Raw genomic sequence first — 12917 nt, forward strand, 5'->3', positions numbered from 1 at the left:
CAGCCTATGTATATATAAATCAGAACCTCTCCCACCCTGCTCAGAACCCTGCAGTAGCAACTCCCTCAAAGAAAAACCAGAGCTGGAAGGGGCTCTGTTATTCCCAATCACCTCTCTTCCAGTATCTCCTTCGTTTGCCTCTAGCACCATGGCTCACCTCCTAAAACTTCTAACATCTCACGTTCTGTGCACTCTCGGGGCTCAGATGAAAATCTGTCTTGCTCACAGATGTATCCTGTCCCTTACTCTGCCCACCCAATCTCCCATTCCAGTGCTCCTATGTGTGGGGAGGAGGCTGGACAGGGCGAGGTCTCCCTGGAAGCCGTCCAGTTTTAATTCACTCTTCCTTTCCTTCCACAAGTGCTTGACGCAGGCTTCCCCCAGGCTAGACAATGGGTGCGTGGCAAGAATGGACACAGCAGGAATTCAGATGATTTACCAAATCCTTATCCTCCCTTTAGTTAATGCAATGACTGTAAATATAGAAACCTACTACATAGTTTTCTTGAAAACTATTACGATAAGAGAAAATGTTAAGGTGATAAATATAAGAAAAATATATTTAAAATAAGAGCATTTACTAAAAAATAAACAAGAAAAACATTCAGTTAACCATAAAATATTTAGGAATAAAATTATCAAGAAAAGTATAGGAACTATATAGGTAAGAAACCTGAAAAATCTTATTAAATGACATGAAACTTATAGAACATTATTAAAGGGTAAGATAAGAACAAGTGGAAAGATATTAAATTCCTGATGTGGTGTGTGATCCAGATCTCAACCCTCAGCTCTCTCTCTGAGAATGGTCCTCAGCAGAAGGCAACCACCTCACCCAAGGTTAATCACCGCCACCCTGAAGGTAACCCCCTGGCGTCCTAGTTACTACTTCTCCTGCAGAAGTAACCACTGTTCTGATTTTCATTACTGTAGACAAATTTTGTCCATCTAAAATTTCATATAGATTGACTTATACAATATGTACTTTTTGTATGGCTTTTTTATTCAACATTATATCTGTGACTTTCATCTACACTGTTGTGTATTGCTTTAGTCTTTTCTTTTTCATGTCCGAATAGTATTCCACTGCATGACTACATATACCACCATCCTTAGCTTATTGACTTTTGTCTTCATTCCTGTGGACCCAGCTTTACAAGGTGGTAGTTGCCTCTCCAGACATCACATCAGTATGCAAAGCAGAAGAAAATCCTGCTGTTGGCACCACCCACATCTTTCCCCTTTATCCAGTAAGTAAACACCTTTCCAGAACTCCCAGTAGACTTATATTTATTTCCAAACGATTTAACTTGGGTCATCTGTGGCCACTCCTAGATATAAGGAGATTAAGAGATGACGGAATGGGGTCAGGGAATCTCTTGGGACTGGACACTTGCTGCTCTGGACAAAAGTCAGTTTTGTTAGCAAATATGAAGGGGAAAAGGGTATTATGAGGCAACCAACAAAACCTTACAAAGTGAAAAGATGTTCAAATTCATCAGAAAGCAAGGAATGCAAATCAAAGTGAAAACTTTAACAATGGAAAAACTATGGAGACAGTAAAAAGATCAGTGGTTGCCAGGTATTTGATGGAGAGGGAGAGATACGTGGCGCACAAGTAATTTTTTAGGGCAATGAGCATATACCATATGATACTATTGATGTAATGGTGGTTGTTGTTTAGTCACTGTAAGTCGTGTCCAACTCTTTTGCCACCCCCTGAGCTGCAGCCTGCCACGCTCCTCTGTCCAGGGGGTTCTCCAGCCAAGAATACTGGAGTGGGTTGCCATTTCCTTCTCCAGGGGATCTTCCAGACCCAGGGATCGAACTTGCAACTCTTGCATTGCAGGCAGATTCTTTACCCCTGAGCCACCTAGGAAGCCCTGAAAATAATGGTATATACATGTTATTAGACATTTGTAAAAACCCATGAAATGTACAACACAAAGAACGGACTCTGTGTAAACTATGGACTTTGGTTGATGATGTGTTACCACTGGGTCACTGACTGGAACAAACTATGATACTAGTTCAGGGTGTTGATGGTGAGCAAAGCTGTGTGTCGCAGGAGAAGGGCTTATATGGGACTCTCGGTTCTTTCTGCTCAATTTTGCTGTGAACCTAAAACTGATCCAAAAAGACTTTTTTTTTTTTTTTAAGAGTAATAAGAATAAGTCACTTTAAACTGCAGGGGGCACAGGTTCAATTCCTGGTTGGGGAACTAAGATCCCACATGACGCGTGGTGTGGACAATAAGGAAAAAGAGAAAAAGAACTACACCAGGTCTGGCTTTCAGGGATATGAGGAAAAATATTTGTCCAAACACTGTTGCTAAAGGTAAGATCAGTTATAGCCTTTTTGGAAAGCAATTGTGTGTGTGTGTGAGAGAGAGATGCCCAGGCTTAGTTGCTCCGTGGCATGTGGGATCTTTCTGGACCAGGAATTGAACCTGTATCTCCTGCATTGGCAGGTGGATTCTTTACCACTGAACCACCAGGGAAGCCCTGGAAAGCAATTTGACAAACTCCAATAAAATAAAAATACATATATTTTTGAACTCTAATCCCAATGTTAAGATTCTCACTTACAGAAATAAGTGTAGTAAAAAGAAAATTGTAAAGTGATGGCCCATCCATGGGGCACCATCAGGACATTTTGGTATCTCCATACTGTTCTGGTTACTATGTTGTGTAATATATTACCCAAATTTAGTGGCTTAAAACAGCAATGTTTTAATTTTGCTCACAAACATGCCCTTTGTGAAGAATTCAATGGAGACTGCTCTTCTCTGCTGCATCTTAAAAACTAGGGTGGAATCATTTGAAGGCTCCTCACTTGAAATCTGGTGTTGGATGTTGGCTGTCAGCGAAGACTGACCACACTGCATGACTTGTGGGATCTTAGTTCCCTGACCAGGGATTGAACCTGGGCCCTCAGCAGTGAGCACCCCAAGTCCTCACCTCTGGACTACCAGGGAATTCCCTGTCAGTTAAGACTTTACTTGGGGCTGGAACACCCACACCTGGCCCCTCCATGTGCCCTGGGCTTCCCCACAAGAAGGTGGCTAGGTTCCAAGGATGATTGTCCCCAGAGAGAGGAAAGGAAGCCAGATGAAAGCTGTATCATCTTTCTAACCTAGACTCAGAAGTCACAGAGTCATTTCTGCCTCATTCTCTTCATTAGAGTCAAAGTCACTAAGACCAGGCCTTATCCAAGGAGAGGAAAATTAGACTCCACGTTTTGTGGGAGAAGTATAAAAAAGTGTGGGGACCTCTTTTAAGTCACCATCAAAAAGGAGGACTTGGAATAAATAATACCAGTTGATCTAGGGGACCTACCACAAAATTGGGATGAGGAAAGTAAGATGAAGAAAAATGTATACAAAAATGATCTAAATATGTAAACCAAAGACAAACCACTCTGTGTAAATGTGTGTATATAGTATGTATACACACACACACACACACACACACACACACACTATATATATGTGTATGCTGCTAAGCTGCTAAGTCACTTCAGTCGTGTCCGACTCTATGTGACCCCATGACGGAAGCCCACCAGGCTCCCCCGTCCCTGGGATTCTCCAGGCAAGAACACTGGAGTGGGTTGCCATTTCTTTCTCCAATGTGTGAAAGTGAAAAGTGAAAGTGAAGTCGCTCAGTTCTGTCCGACCCCTAGCGACCCCATGGACTGCAGCCCACCAAATTCCTCCATCCATGGGATTTTCCAGGCAAGAGAACTGGAGTGGCTTGCCATTGCCTTCTCTGATATATGTGTATACATATGATTATATAAGCAAGGAGAAATATAGGGAACATATTCTGGTAACCACAGGCTCCAGAGTAGTGATGATAGAAGGGAGAGGCAGAGGAAGCAAAAGAGAGAAAAACAAGACTGTTCAAAACCAGCAGTGAGTATGGCTTCTGCTTTCTGCATTTAATCACAGGTATATATTTCACTGTATGAGGAAAGTGATTCCTTAGATATGTCTAGGTGGTAAAAACGATCAAGACCACCTTACCTTAAAACTCAGGATAGAGCAGGAGGGAATGACTGGTGGGCCACAAGAGGGACTGCAGGGCCCTGGCAGTGTCTTCCTGTGGGCTGCACTCCAAGTTTCTGGCCTATGGGAAACCACTGAGTGGAATGTCTTTGTCTTGCACAGCTTTGGTATATTCCACATTTTAAAAAAATTTTAAGTTAAAAATTAAAGGGGGGTGGGAGGGAGTCTCAAGAGGGAGGGGATATATGGATACTTAGAGCCGATTCATGTTGTACAGTGGAAATTCTCATAACACTGTAAAGCAATTATCCTCCAATTACATTTTTAAAGAATAAAATTTTAAAAAGAAAAAAAAAAATGAAAGAAAAGCAAACTTTTCAGCAAGTTCCAGGTGGGAAGAGCAAAGAGCCAGGAGAAGGACCCTGGCCTGGGATCACCGGACCCTCAGATCAGCAGATGCCCCAGGTGGAGGTCTAAATCCGAGGTGTTCAACAGGGAGGTGACACCCCAGGGCTGTCCCTGCCAAAACCTCCCAAGGCGGGAGACAGCAGAACCCAGAGTGGAGCCCTGGGTCATTTCAACCTTTAACTATAGTCTGGGTTACACCTGGCAACGGAGGTGGGAAGAAAACCAGGAGACCTGGATGCTCCTGGGAAAGTGGTTCTTGAGGTAGAAGGGAGAAGTCTGCCATAGTGGGTCAGGCTGAGACTTCAGAGGGTAGGCTCTGTTCTCAGCTGCGCAGCAGCTCTGTCCACCCTGTTAGCCACCGGGAAGTGCAGGGCAGGGCTGGGCTGTGAGGGACAGGAGGTGAGGGCGCAACTGCAGGCGAGCCTTAGGGCTTTTGCCAGTGAAGGGAGAATAGTGGGGCAGGAGCGAGCAGACCACATGGCGATCAGAGGAGGTGCCCGGCGCTTCCCAGCCATCGCTTCTCTTTTCTGCCTGAAAACCAGGTGAGGCCATTGCTGGGGGAGGGTGAGCAGAGATTGCAAGAGGCTAGAGGACAGGGCTGGACTGTGAGCAGCACAACGGGCCTGGAGGTGAAGGATGGAGGGAGGTGCTGATCAGAGACCTCATCTCAGGGACGTAGACGTAACCAGGCCCCAGGCAGGAATGGGCTGTGAGGTGAAAGAGGCCGTCCGAAGGTGCAGGGGACCAGGGTTGGACCAGGAGATCAAGGCAGCCCGTCTGTGCTGGAGACAATGGCAGGGGAGAGCTTGAGGTATGTGTGTGAATGTCTGTGGCGCCTTGTCTTCCCTCCAGCCCTGGGCTGGGGCTGGGAGTGAGGTAGCGCTCCTCTCTGCCAGGGCCTGGGCCAGGGGAGGGCTGGGGCTGGGAGTACATGGGAGTTGTTCTGGAATCAGATGTCTCTTGGAGTTCCTTTCCCTTCCACTTTCTCAAACCGAGCTGGCCATTCTCACTCAACCCCATCTCCTCCCGCCTGGAGTCCTCCCAGGACCCCTAGTCCTCAACGGTTGGATGAACCTCTCTGAGTACATGATGTTCCCACCCGGGCAGGGGAGGGACTCAAATCCCAGATGTTCCCCCCTCACCCCCGGCCAGCCCTGGGATTAGGCCATGGTGGGCGGGACTGGCTGCAGATCACTCCTAAGATTTTTTTTTCCCTCAACACATACATCCTTGACACATACACCCTTGTCACCAGCTCATGGGGGGAGTAGTAAAGAGTCTAGTGAGGCAGCTGGAAGAATTCCCATTGTGCTGGAAGCCAGAATGGACTTGGCAGGCCCTGCATCTGTACTCTTATGGTACTTTCACTGGCATGTCGTCAACCTGGCACTTCAACCTAGTCCCAGATGTAAGGCTCACCCTCCTCTGTTATAAACTAGTTTTACCCATGGATCAGGTATGAGGATAACTCACCCTAGTCTGAAGTTTTGAGGTCAGCTCTGTCAGGGAGTAGGGGCTGCTTTTTCTGTAAGCTGGTGATGTCCAGCTTAAAGTGAGCACAGCAGGAGAGACTGCACCAACCACCAGGCCCCAGCCCCTGACAGCAGTTGTGCCTTGGCCCAGCCCAGGCAGTTGAGAGGCAAGGCTAGGAACCTCCCGGGCTGTTGCCTGTGGGCAAAGTCAACGGCAGGGCTTGTGTGGATGTCTTCCCACGAGTCTATCTCTTTCTTCACAGTGGAGCAAGCCAAGGTCCTAGATGAGGGCGCCAACTCATCCTTGTCTTGCGTGGCCTCGGGCAGGAGCTGTCAGCTGGGTGGAATCATCGTGAGTTCTCAGGCAGACGCAGTGCCTGAGTTTGGGGTCTGCGGGAGTCATATAACCTCTGTCCCCCAGCTCCATCCAGCTTGGGAAATTGTTCAGGCTTCCAGAGCTGCCAGAGGGCAGAGCCCCTCATCTGGGGTCCAGGTCAATTCCTGGGGGCCCTTCGGCCTGTGCATGGCCCCATTTCTCACCCTGGGCCAGCTGCACAGCTTTGGGACAGGACACCCAGGGGCCAAGGGGTCTTCTGCAGGATTCCAACTTGCCTGGGACTAAAATGTGCATGTGCCTCAAGGCCTCTTCCCTGCCTGGCCCACAGGCCTGAGGCTCAGTTGCTCCTTCAGCTGCCTGGGATGGGCTGAGGGCAGGCCTGGGAATGTGTACTAACTACAGGTGTCCCTTCATACCCAGAAGAAAAACATCCAATTTAACTATTCTTGAAAGTGCTGTTTTTGCTTATCGGGTGGGTCTGGACTTTAGCTCTACCTTTTCAGTTGTGTGTTAAACAAACAAATCCAAGCGCACACCCCTCCTTCTTCTTTCTGGGGGTGGAGAGGCTGGCCTGAGAGGAGACTGCTAGATCCTCGCTCTCAAGAACACACACAGTGACCTCTGACCCTTGCCTCAGTGCAGTTCTGCCAAGGGAGGAAGGGCCGTGGAGATCTGGCTGATACCATCTATTTCCACTGCCTTCCCCAAGAGTGGACTGGCATACACCCATTCTTCCGCATGTGGGGATGGACTGACTGGTGAAGAGTCAGGTCCTGCTGGCTTCCGAGTGTTGGGACAGCTCCCAGTCCCCCTTTGCTTTCATGTTCCAGTCTGGTCAGCCTCCTGCCTTGTAGTCTTCAGATGGACTGGGCACTGCTTGACCCTGCGTACTTAAAGACAAGCCAGATGACCAGTTTTAGAGAATAGAAAGAAGTGCTAGAATGGAGGATTCTGTTGGGGAAGAAGTCAAAGAGGAAGGGAAGAAATGCCACACACTAAAGACACAGAAGCAACCAGGCCAGCAAGGAGTCTCAGGCCAAATTTCATCTGGATATTTAGGGTGACTAGCATGAAGATGACAATTTCTGAGAGGTTCTTACCTGGAGGGAACCTTTCTTAAAAATCTTAAATCTTGTCTTTCTCTTTGTCAGCTCCCCAGATGCTTCGGGAACCATAATCATGTAATGCAAGTCAAGGCAGTGAGGGACGCTACATGCTTGTGTGTCCAAACTGCTCACTTTAAAGGGCAAAGGGAGGGACTTCTCTGGTGGTCCAATGGCTAAGACTGTACTCTCGCAATGGAGGGGACCCAGGTTCGATCCCTGGTCGGTGAACTAGATCCCACATACTACAATTACTAGTTCACCTCCTTGGACTTCCCTGGTGGTCCAGTGGCTAAGATGTCACACTCCCAATGCTAAGCACCTGGGTTTGATCCCTGGTCAGGGAATTAGACCCCACATGACACAACTAACACCCAGCACAGCCAAACAAATAAACAAATAAAAGTAAGTATTAAAAAAGAGCCCACTTGCTGCAACAGAGACCTGGTATATATAAATAAATATATAAATAAAAATTTTAAAATAAATATAAAAAAAAAAAAAGGGAAAAGGCCATGAGAGCCATATGCAGAAGAGGAGCATAGCCAAGGGTGACCACAGGCACTGGCAGCATGGTCATCCTTGAGGCAGGAGACTGGGACTGCTCTCCCTGTGAGTCCAGAAACGTGAGGATAAGCTCCAAAGCACTGGAGGAAAGGTCCAGGAATGCCCTTCAGAACCCAGTATCATAACTCTTGATAATTTCTGGAATTTAAGCACAGTCAGGAATATCCACGGCAGGTAATCAAGATTTGTTCAATGAGCAAATGAGCTGAGTCAGACCTAACTGTTGTTTGTGGTTCAGTCACTCAGCTGTGTCCGACTCTTTGCAACGCTATGGACTGTAGCACACCAGGCTTCCCTGTCCTCCCCTATCCCCTGGAGTTTGCTCAAACTCATGTCCATTGAGTTGGTGATGCCATCCAACCATCTCATCCTCTCTCGTCCTCTTCTCCTCCTGCCCTCAATCTTTCCCAGCATCACGGTCTTTTCCAGAGACTCGGCTTTTCACATCAGATGGCCAAAGTATTGGAGCTTCAGCTTGAGCTTCAGCATCAGTGCTTCCATGAATATTCAGGACTGATTTCCTTTAAGATTGATTGGTTTGATCTCCTTGCTGTTCAAGGGGCTCTCAAGAGTTGTTTCCAGCACCACAGTTCAAAAGCATCAATGCTTTGGTGCTCAGCCTTCTTTATGGTCCAACTCTCCTGTACATGACTACTGAAAAAACTATAGCTTTGACTAGATGGACCTTTTTGGAAAAGTGATGTCTTTGCTTTTTCATACACTGTCTAGGTTTGTCATAGCTTTTCTTTCAAGGAGCAAGTGTCTTTTAATCTCATGGCTTCTGTCACCATCCACAGTGATTTTGGAGCCCAAGAATAAGTACAGTCTATCACTGTTTTCGTTTTTCCCCATCTATTTGTCATGAAGTGATGGGACCAGAAGCCATGATCTAAGATTGTTGTTTTTAATATGTATTTTATTTTGGTTGGGTCAGGTCTTAGTTGCAGCACTTGGGATCTTGGATCTTAGTTGTGGCAGGTAGAATTTTGTTACAGCATGTGGGATCTAGTTCCCTGACCAGGGATCAAATCCATTCCCCCTGCACTGGGAGCACATTGTCTTAGCCACTGGATCACCACCAGTTAAGTCCTGATTTCAGTTTTTTTGAATGTTGAGTTTTAAATCAGCTTTTTGACTCTCCTCTTTCACATTTATCAAGAGGCTCTTTAGTTCCTTTTCACTTTCTGCCATTAGGGTGGTATCATCTGCATATCTGAGGTTATTGACATTTCTTCTGGCAATCTTGATTCCAGCTTGCACTTCATCCAGCCTGGTATTTTGCATGATGTACTCTGCACAGAAGTTAAATAAGCAGGGTGACAATATACAACCTTGACGTATTCCTTTCCCAAGTTGAAACCAGTCCATTGTTCCATGTCTGGTTCTAACTGCTGCTTATTGATCTACAGGTTTCTCAGGAGGCATGTAAGGTGATCTGGTATTCCTATCTCTTTAAGAATTTTCCATAGTTTGTTGTGATCCACACAGTCAAAGGGTTTAGCATAGTCAATGAGGCAGAAGTAGATATTTTTCTGGAATTCCCTTGCATTTCCTGTGATCTGGTGGATGTTGGCAACTTGATCTCTGTTTCTTCTGTCCTTTCCAGACCTAGCTTGTACATCTAGAAGTTCTCGGTTCACATACTATTGAAGCCTAGTTTGAAGAATTTTGAGTATCACCTTGCTAGTGTGTCAAATGAATGCAATTGTGTGGCAGTTTGAACATTCTTTGGCATTGCCTTTCTTTGGGATTGGAATGAAAACTGACATTTTCCAGTCTTGTGGCCACTGCTGTGTTTTCCAAATTTGTTGGCATATTGAGTGCAGCACTTTAATATCATCATCTTTTAGGATTTGAAATAGCTGAAATTCTGTCACCTTCACTAGCTTTGTTCGTAGTGAAGCTTCCTAAGGCCCACTTGACTTCACATTCCTGGATGTCTGGCTCTAGATGAGCGATCATACCATCATGGTTATCTGGGTCATTAAGACCTTTTCTGTGTATTCTTGCCAACTCTTAATATCTTCTGCTTCTGTTAGGTCCATACCATTTCTGGCCTTTATTTTGCCCATCTTTGCCCTTCATATCTCTAACTTTCTAATATGTATATTTTCTAATTTTCTTAAAGAGATCTCGTCTTTTCCATTCTATTGTTTTCTTCTATTTCTTTGCATTGTTCACTTAACAAGGCTTTCTTATCTCTCCTTATTATTCTTTGGAATTCTACATTTGAAAGGGTGTATCTTCCCTTTTCTCCTTTGCCTTTCACTTCTTTTCTCAGGCATTTGTTTAAGTCCTCCTCAGACAACCATTTTGCCTTTTTGCATTTCATTTTCTTTGGGATGGTTTTGATCACTGACTCTTATACAATGTTACGAACCTGCGTCCATAGTTCTTCAGGTACTCTATCAGATCTAATCCCTTGAATTTATTTGTCACTTCCACTGTATAATCATAAGGAATTTGATGTAGGTCATACCTGAATGACCTAGTGGTTTCCCCTACTTTCTTCAATTTAAGTCTGAATTTTACAATAAGGAGTTCATGATCTGAGTCACAGTCAGCTCCCAGTCTTCTTTTTGCTGACTGTATAGAGCAACTTCCACTGGACGTGGAACAACAGACTGGTTCCAAATCAGGAAAGGAGTACATCAAGGCACTATTGTCACCCTGGTTATTTAACCTATATGCAAAGTACATCATGTGAAATGCCGGGCTGGATGAAGCACAAGCTGGAATCAAGATTGCCAGGAGAAATATCAATAACCTCAGATATGCAGATGACACCACCCTTATGGCAGAAAGCAAAGAACTAAAGAGCCTTGTGATGAAAGTGAAAGGGGAGAGTGAAAAAGTTGGCTTAAAACTCAACATTCAGAAAACTAAGATCATGGCATCCAGTCCCATCACTTCCATTGTTTCCACTGACAAATAGATGGGGAAACAATGGAAACAGTGACTTTATTTTTGGGGGCTCCAAAATCACTGCAGATGGTGACTGCAGCCATGAAATTAAAAGATACTTGTTCCTTGGAAGAAAAGCTATGACCAACCTAGACAGCATATTAAAAATACTTTGCCAACAAAGGTCTGTCTAGACAAAGCTATGGTTTTTCCAATAGTCATGTATGGGTGTGACAGTTGGACTCTAAAGAAAGGTAAGCGCCGAAGAATGGATGCTTTTGAACTGTGGTGTTGGAGAAGACTCTTGAGAGTTCCTTGGACTGCAAGGAGATCCAACCAGTCTATCCTAAAGGAAATCAGTCCTGAATATTCAATGGAAGGACTGATGCCGAAGCTGAAACTCCAGTACTTTGGCCACCTGATGTGAAGAACTGACTCACTGGAAAAGACCCTGATGCTGGGGAAGTTTGAAGGAGGGAGAAGAAGGGAACAACAGAGGATGAGATGGTTGGATGGCATCACTGACTCGATGGACACGAGTTTGAGCAAGCTCCAGGAGTTGGTGATGGACAGGGAAGCCTGACGTGCTGCAGTCCATGAGGTCGCAAAGAGTCAGACACGACTGAGTGACTGAATGTACTGATAGAGCTTCTTCATCTTCCGCTGCAAAGAATATAATCAATCTGATTTCGGTACTGACCATCTGGTGATGTCCATGTGTTGTTGGAAGAGGGTGTTTGCTATGACCAGTGTGTTGTCTTGGCAAAACTCTGTTACCTTTGCCCTGCTTCATTTTGTACTCCAAGGCCAAACTTGCCTGTTACTCCAGGTATCTCTTGACTTCCTACTTTTGCATTCCAGTCCCCTATGAGGAAAAGGACATCTTTTTTGGTGTTAGTTCTAGAAGGTCTTGTAGGTTTTCATAGAACTGTTCAGTTTCTTCGGCATTAGTAGTTGGGGCATAGACTTGGATTACTGTTATATTGAATGATTTGCCTTGGAAATGAACCGAAATCATTCTATCATTTTTGAGATTGCAACTAAGTACTGCATTTCATACTCTTGTTGACTATGAGGGCTACTCCATTTCTTCTAGGGGATTCTTGCCCACAGTAGTAGATATAGTGGTCATTTGAATTAAATTTGCCCATTCCCATCCATTTTAGTTCACTGATTCCTAAAATGTCAATGTTCACTCCTGCCGTCTTCCGTCTGACCGCTTCCAATTTTACCTTCATTCATGGACCTATCATTGTAGGTTCCTCTGCAGTATTGTTTGTTACAGCTTTACTTTCAAACACATCCACAACTGGGTTTTGTTTCTGCTTTGGCTCAGCCTCTTTATCTCTTTTGGATCTGTTTCTCTGCTCTTCTCCAGTAGCATATTGGACAACTACCAACCTGGGGGATTCATCTTTAAGTGTCTTTTTGCCTTTTCACACTGCTCATAGGGTTCCCTGGTGGCTCAGATGGTAAAGAATCTGCCTGCAATGCAAGAGACCCAGGTTTGATCCGTGGGTCAGGAGGATCCCCTCCGTGGAAAAGGGAATGGCTTCCCACTCCAGTATACTTGCCTGGAGAATTCCATGGACAAAGGAACCTGGTGGGCTACAGTCCATGGAGTCGCAAAGAGTTGGACACAACTGAGCAACTAACACCTAATTACCGACATTCTAATTCAGAACTTACTCATCTGAATTTACAAATGATTATTTAATATGTTCCTGGCTGATGCTCTGCATTTCCCTAATCAGATAATGGCATGTATTGCGGGCCATCATCTATGACGGGACATTTATCTTTAGAGGGGATGTGTTCAGTTCAGTTCAGTTCAGTCGCTCAGTCGTGTCCGACTCTCCGCGACCCCATGAATCACAGCACGCCAGGCCTCCCTGTCCAACACCAACTCCCGGAGTACACTCAAACTCATGTCCACAGAGTCGGTGATGCCATCCAGCCATCTCATTCTCCGTCGTCCCCTTCTCCTCCCGCCCCCAACCTTTCCCAGCATCAGAGTCTTTTCCAGTGAGTCAACTCGTCGCATGAGGTGGCCAAAGTATTGGAGTTTCAGCTTTAGCATCAGTCCCTCCAATGAACGTCCAGGATTGATCTCCTTTAGA

Source organism: Moschus berezovskii, chromosome 24, assembly GCF_049115385.1.
Source record: "Moschus berezovskii isolate FMDL1 chromosome 24, NW_MosBer_1.0, whole genome shotgun sequence".
NCBI lineage: Eukaryota > Metazoa > Chordata > Mammalia > Artiodactyla > Moschidae > Moschus > Moschus berezovskii.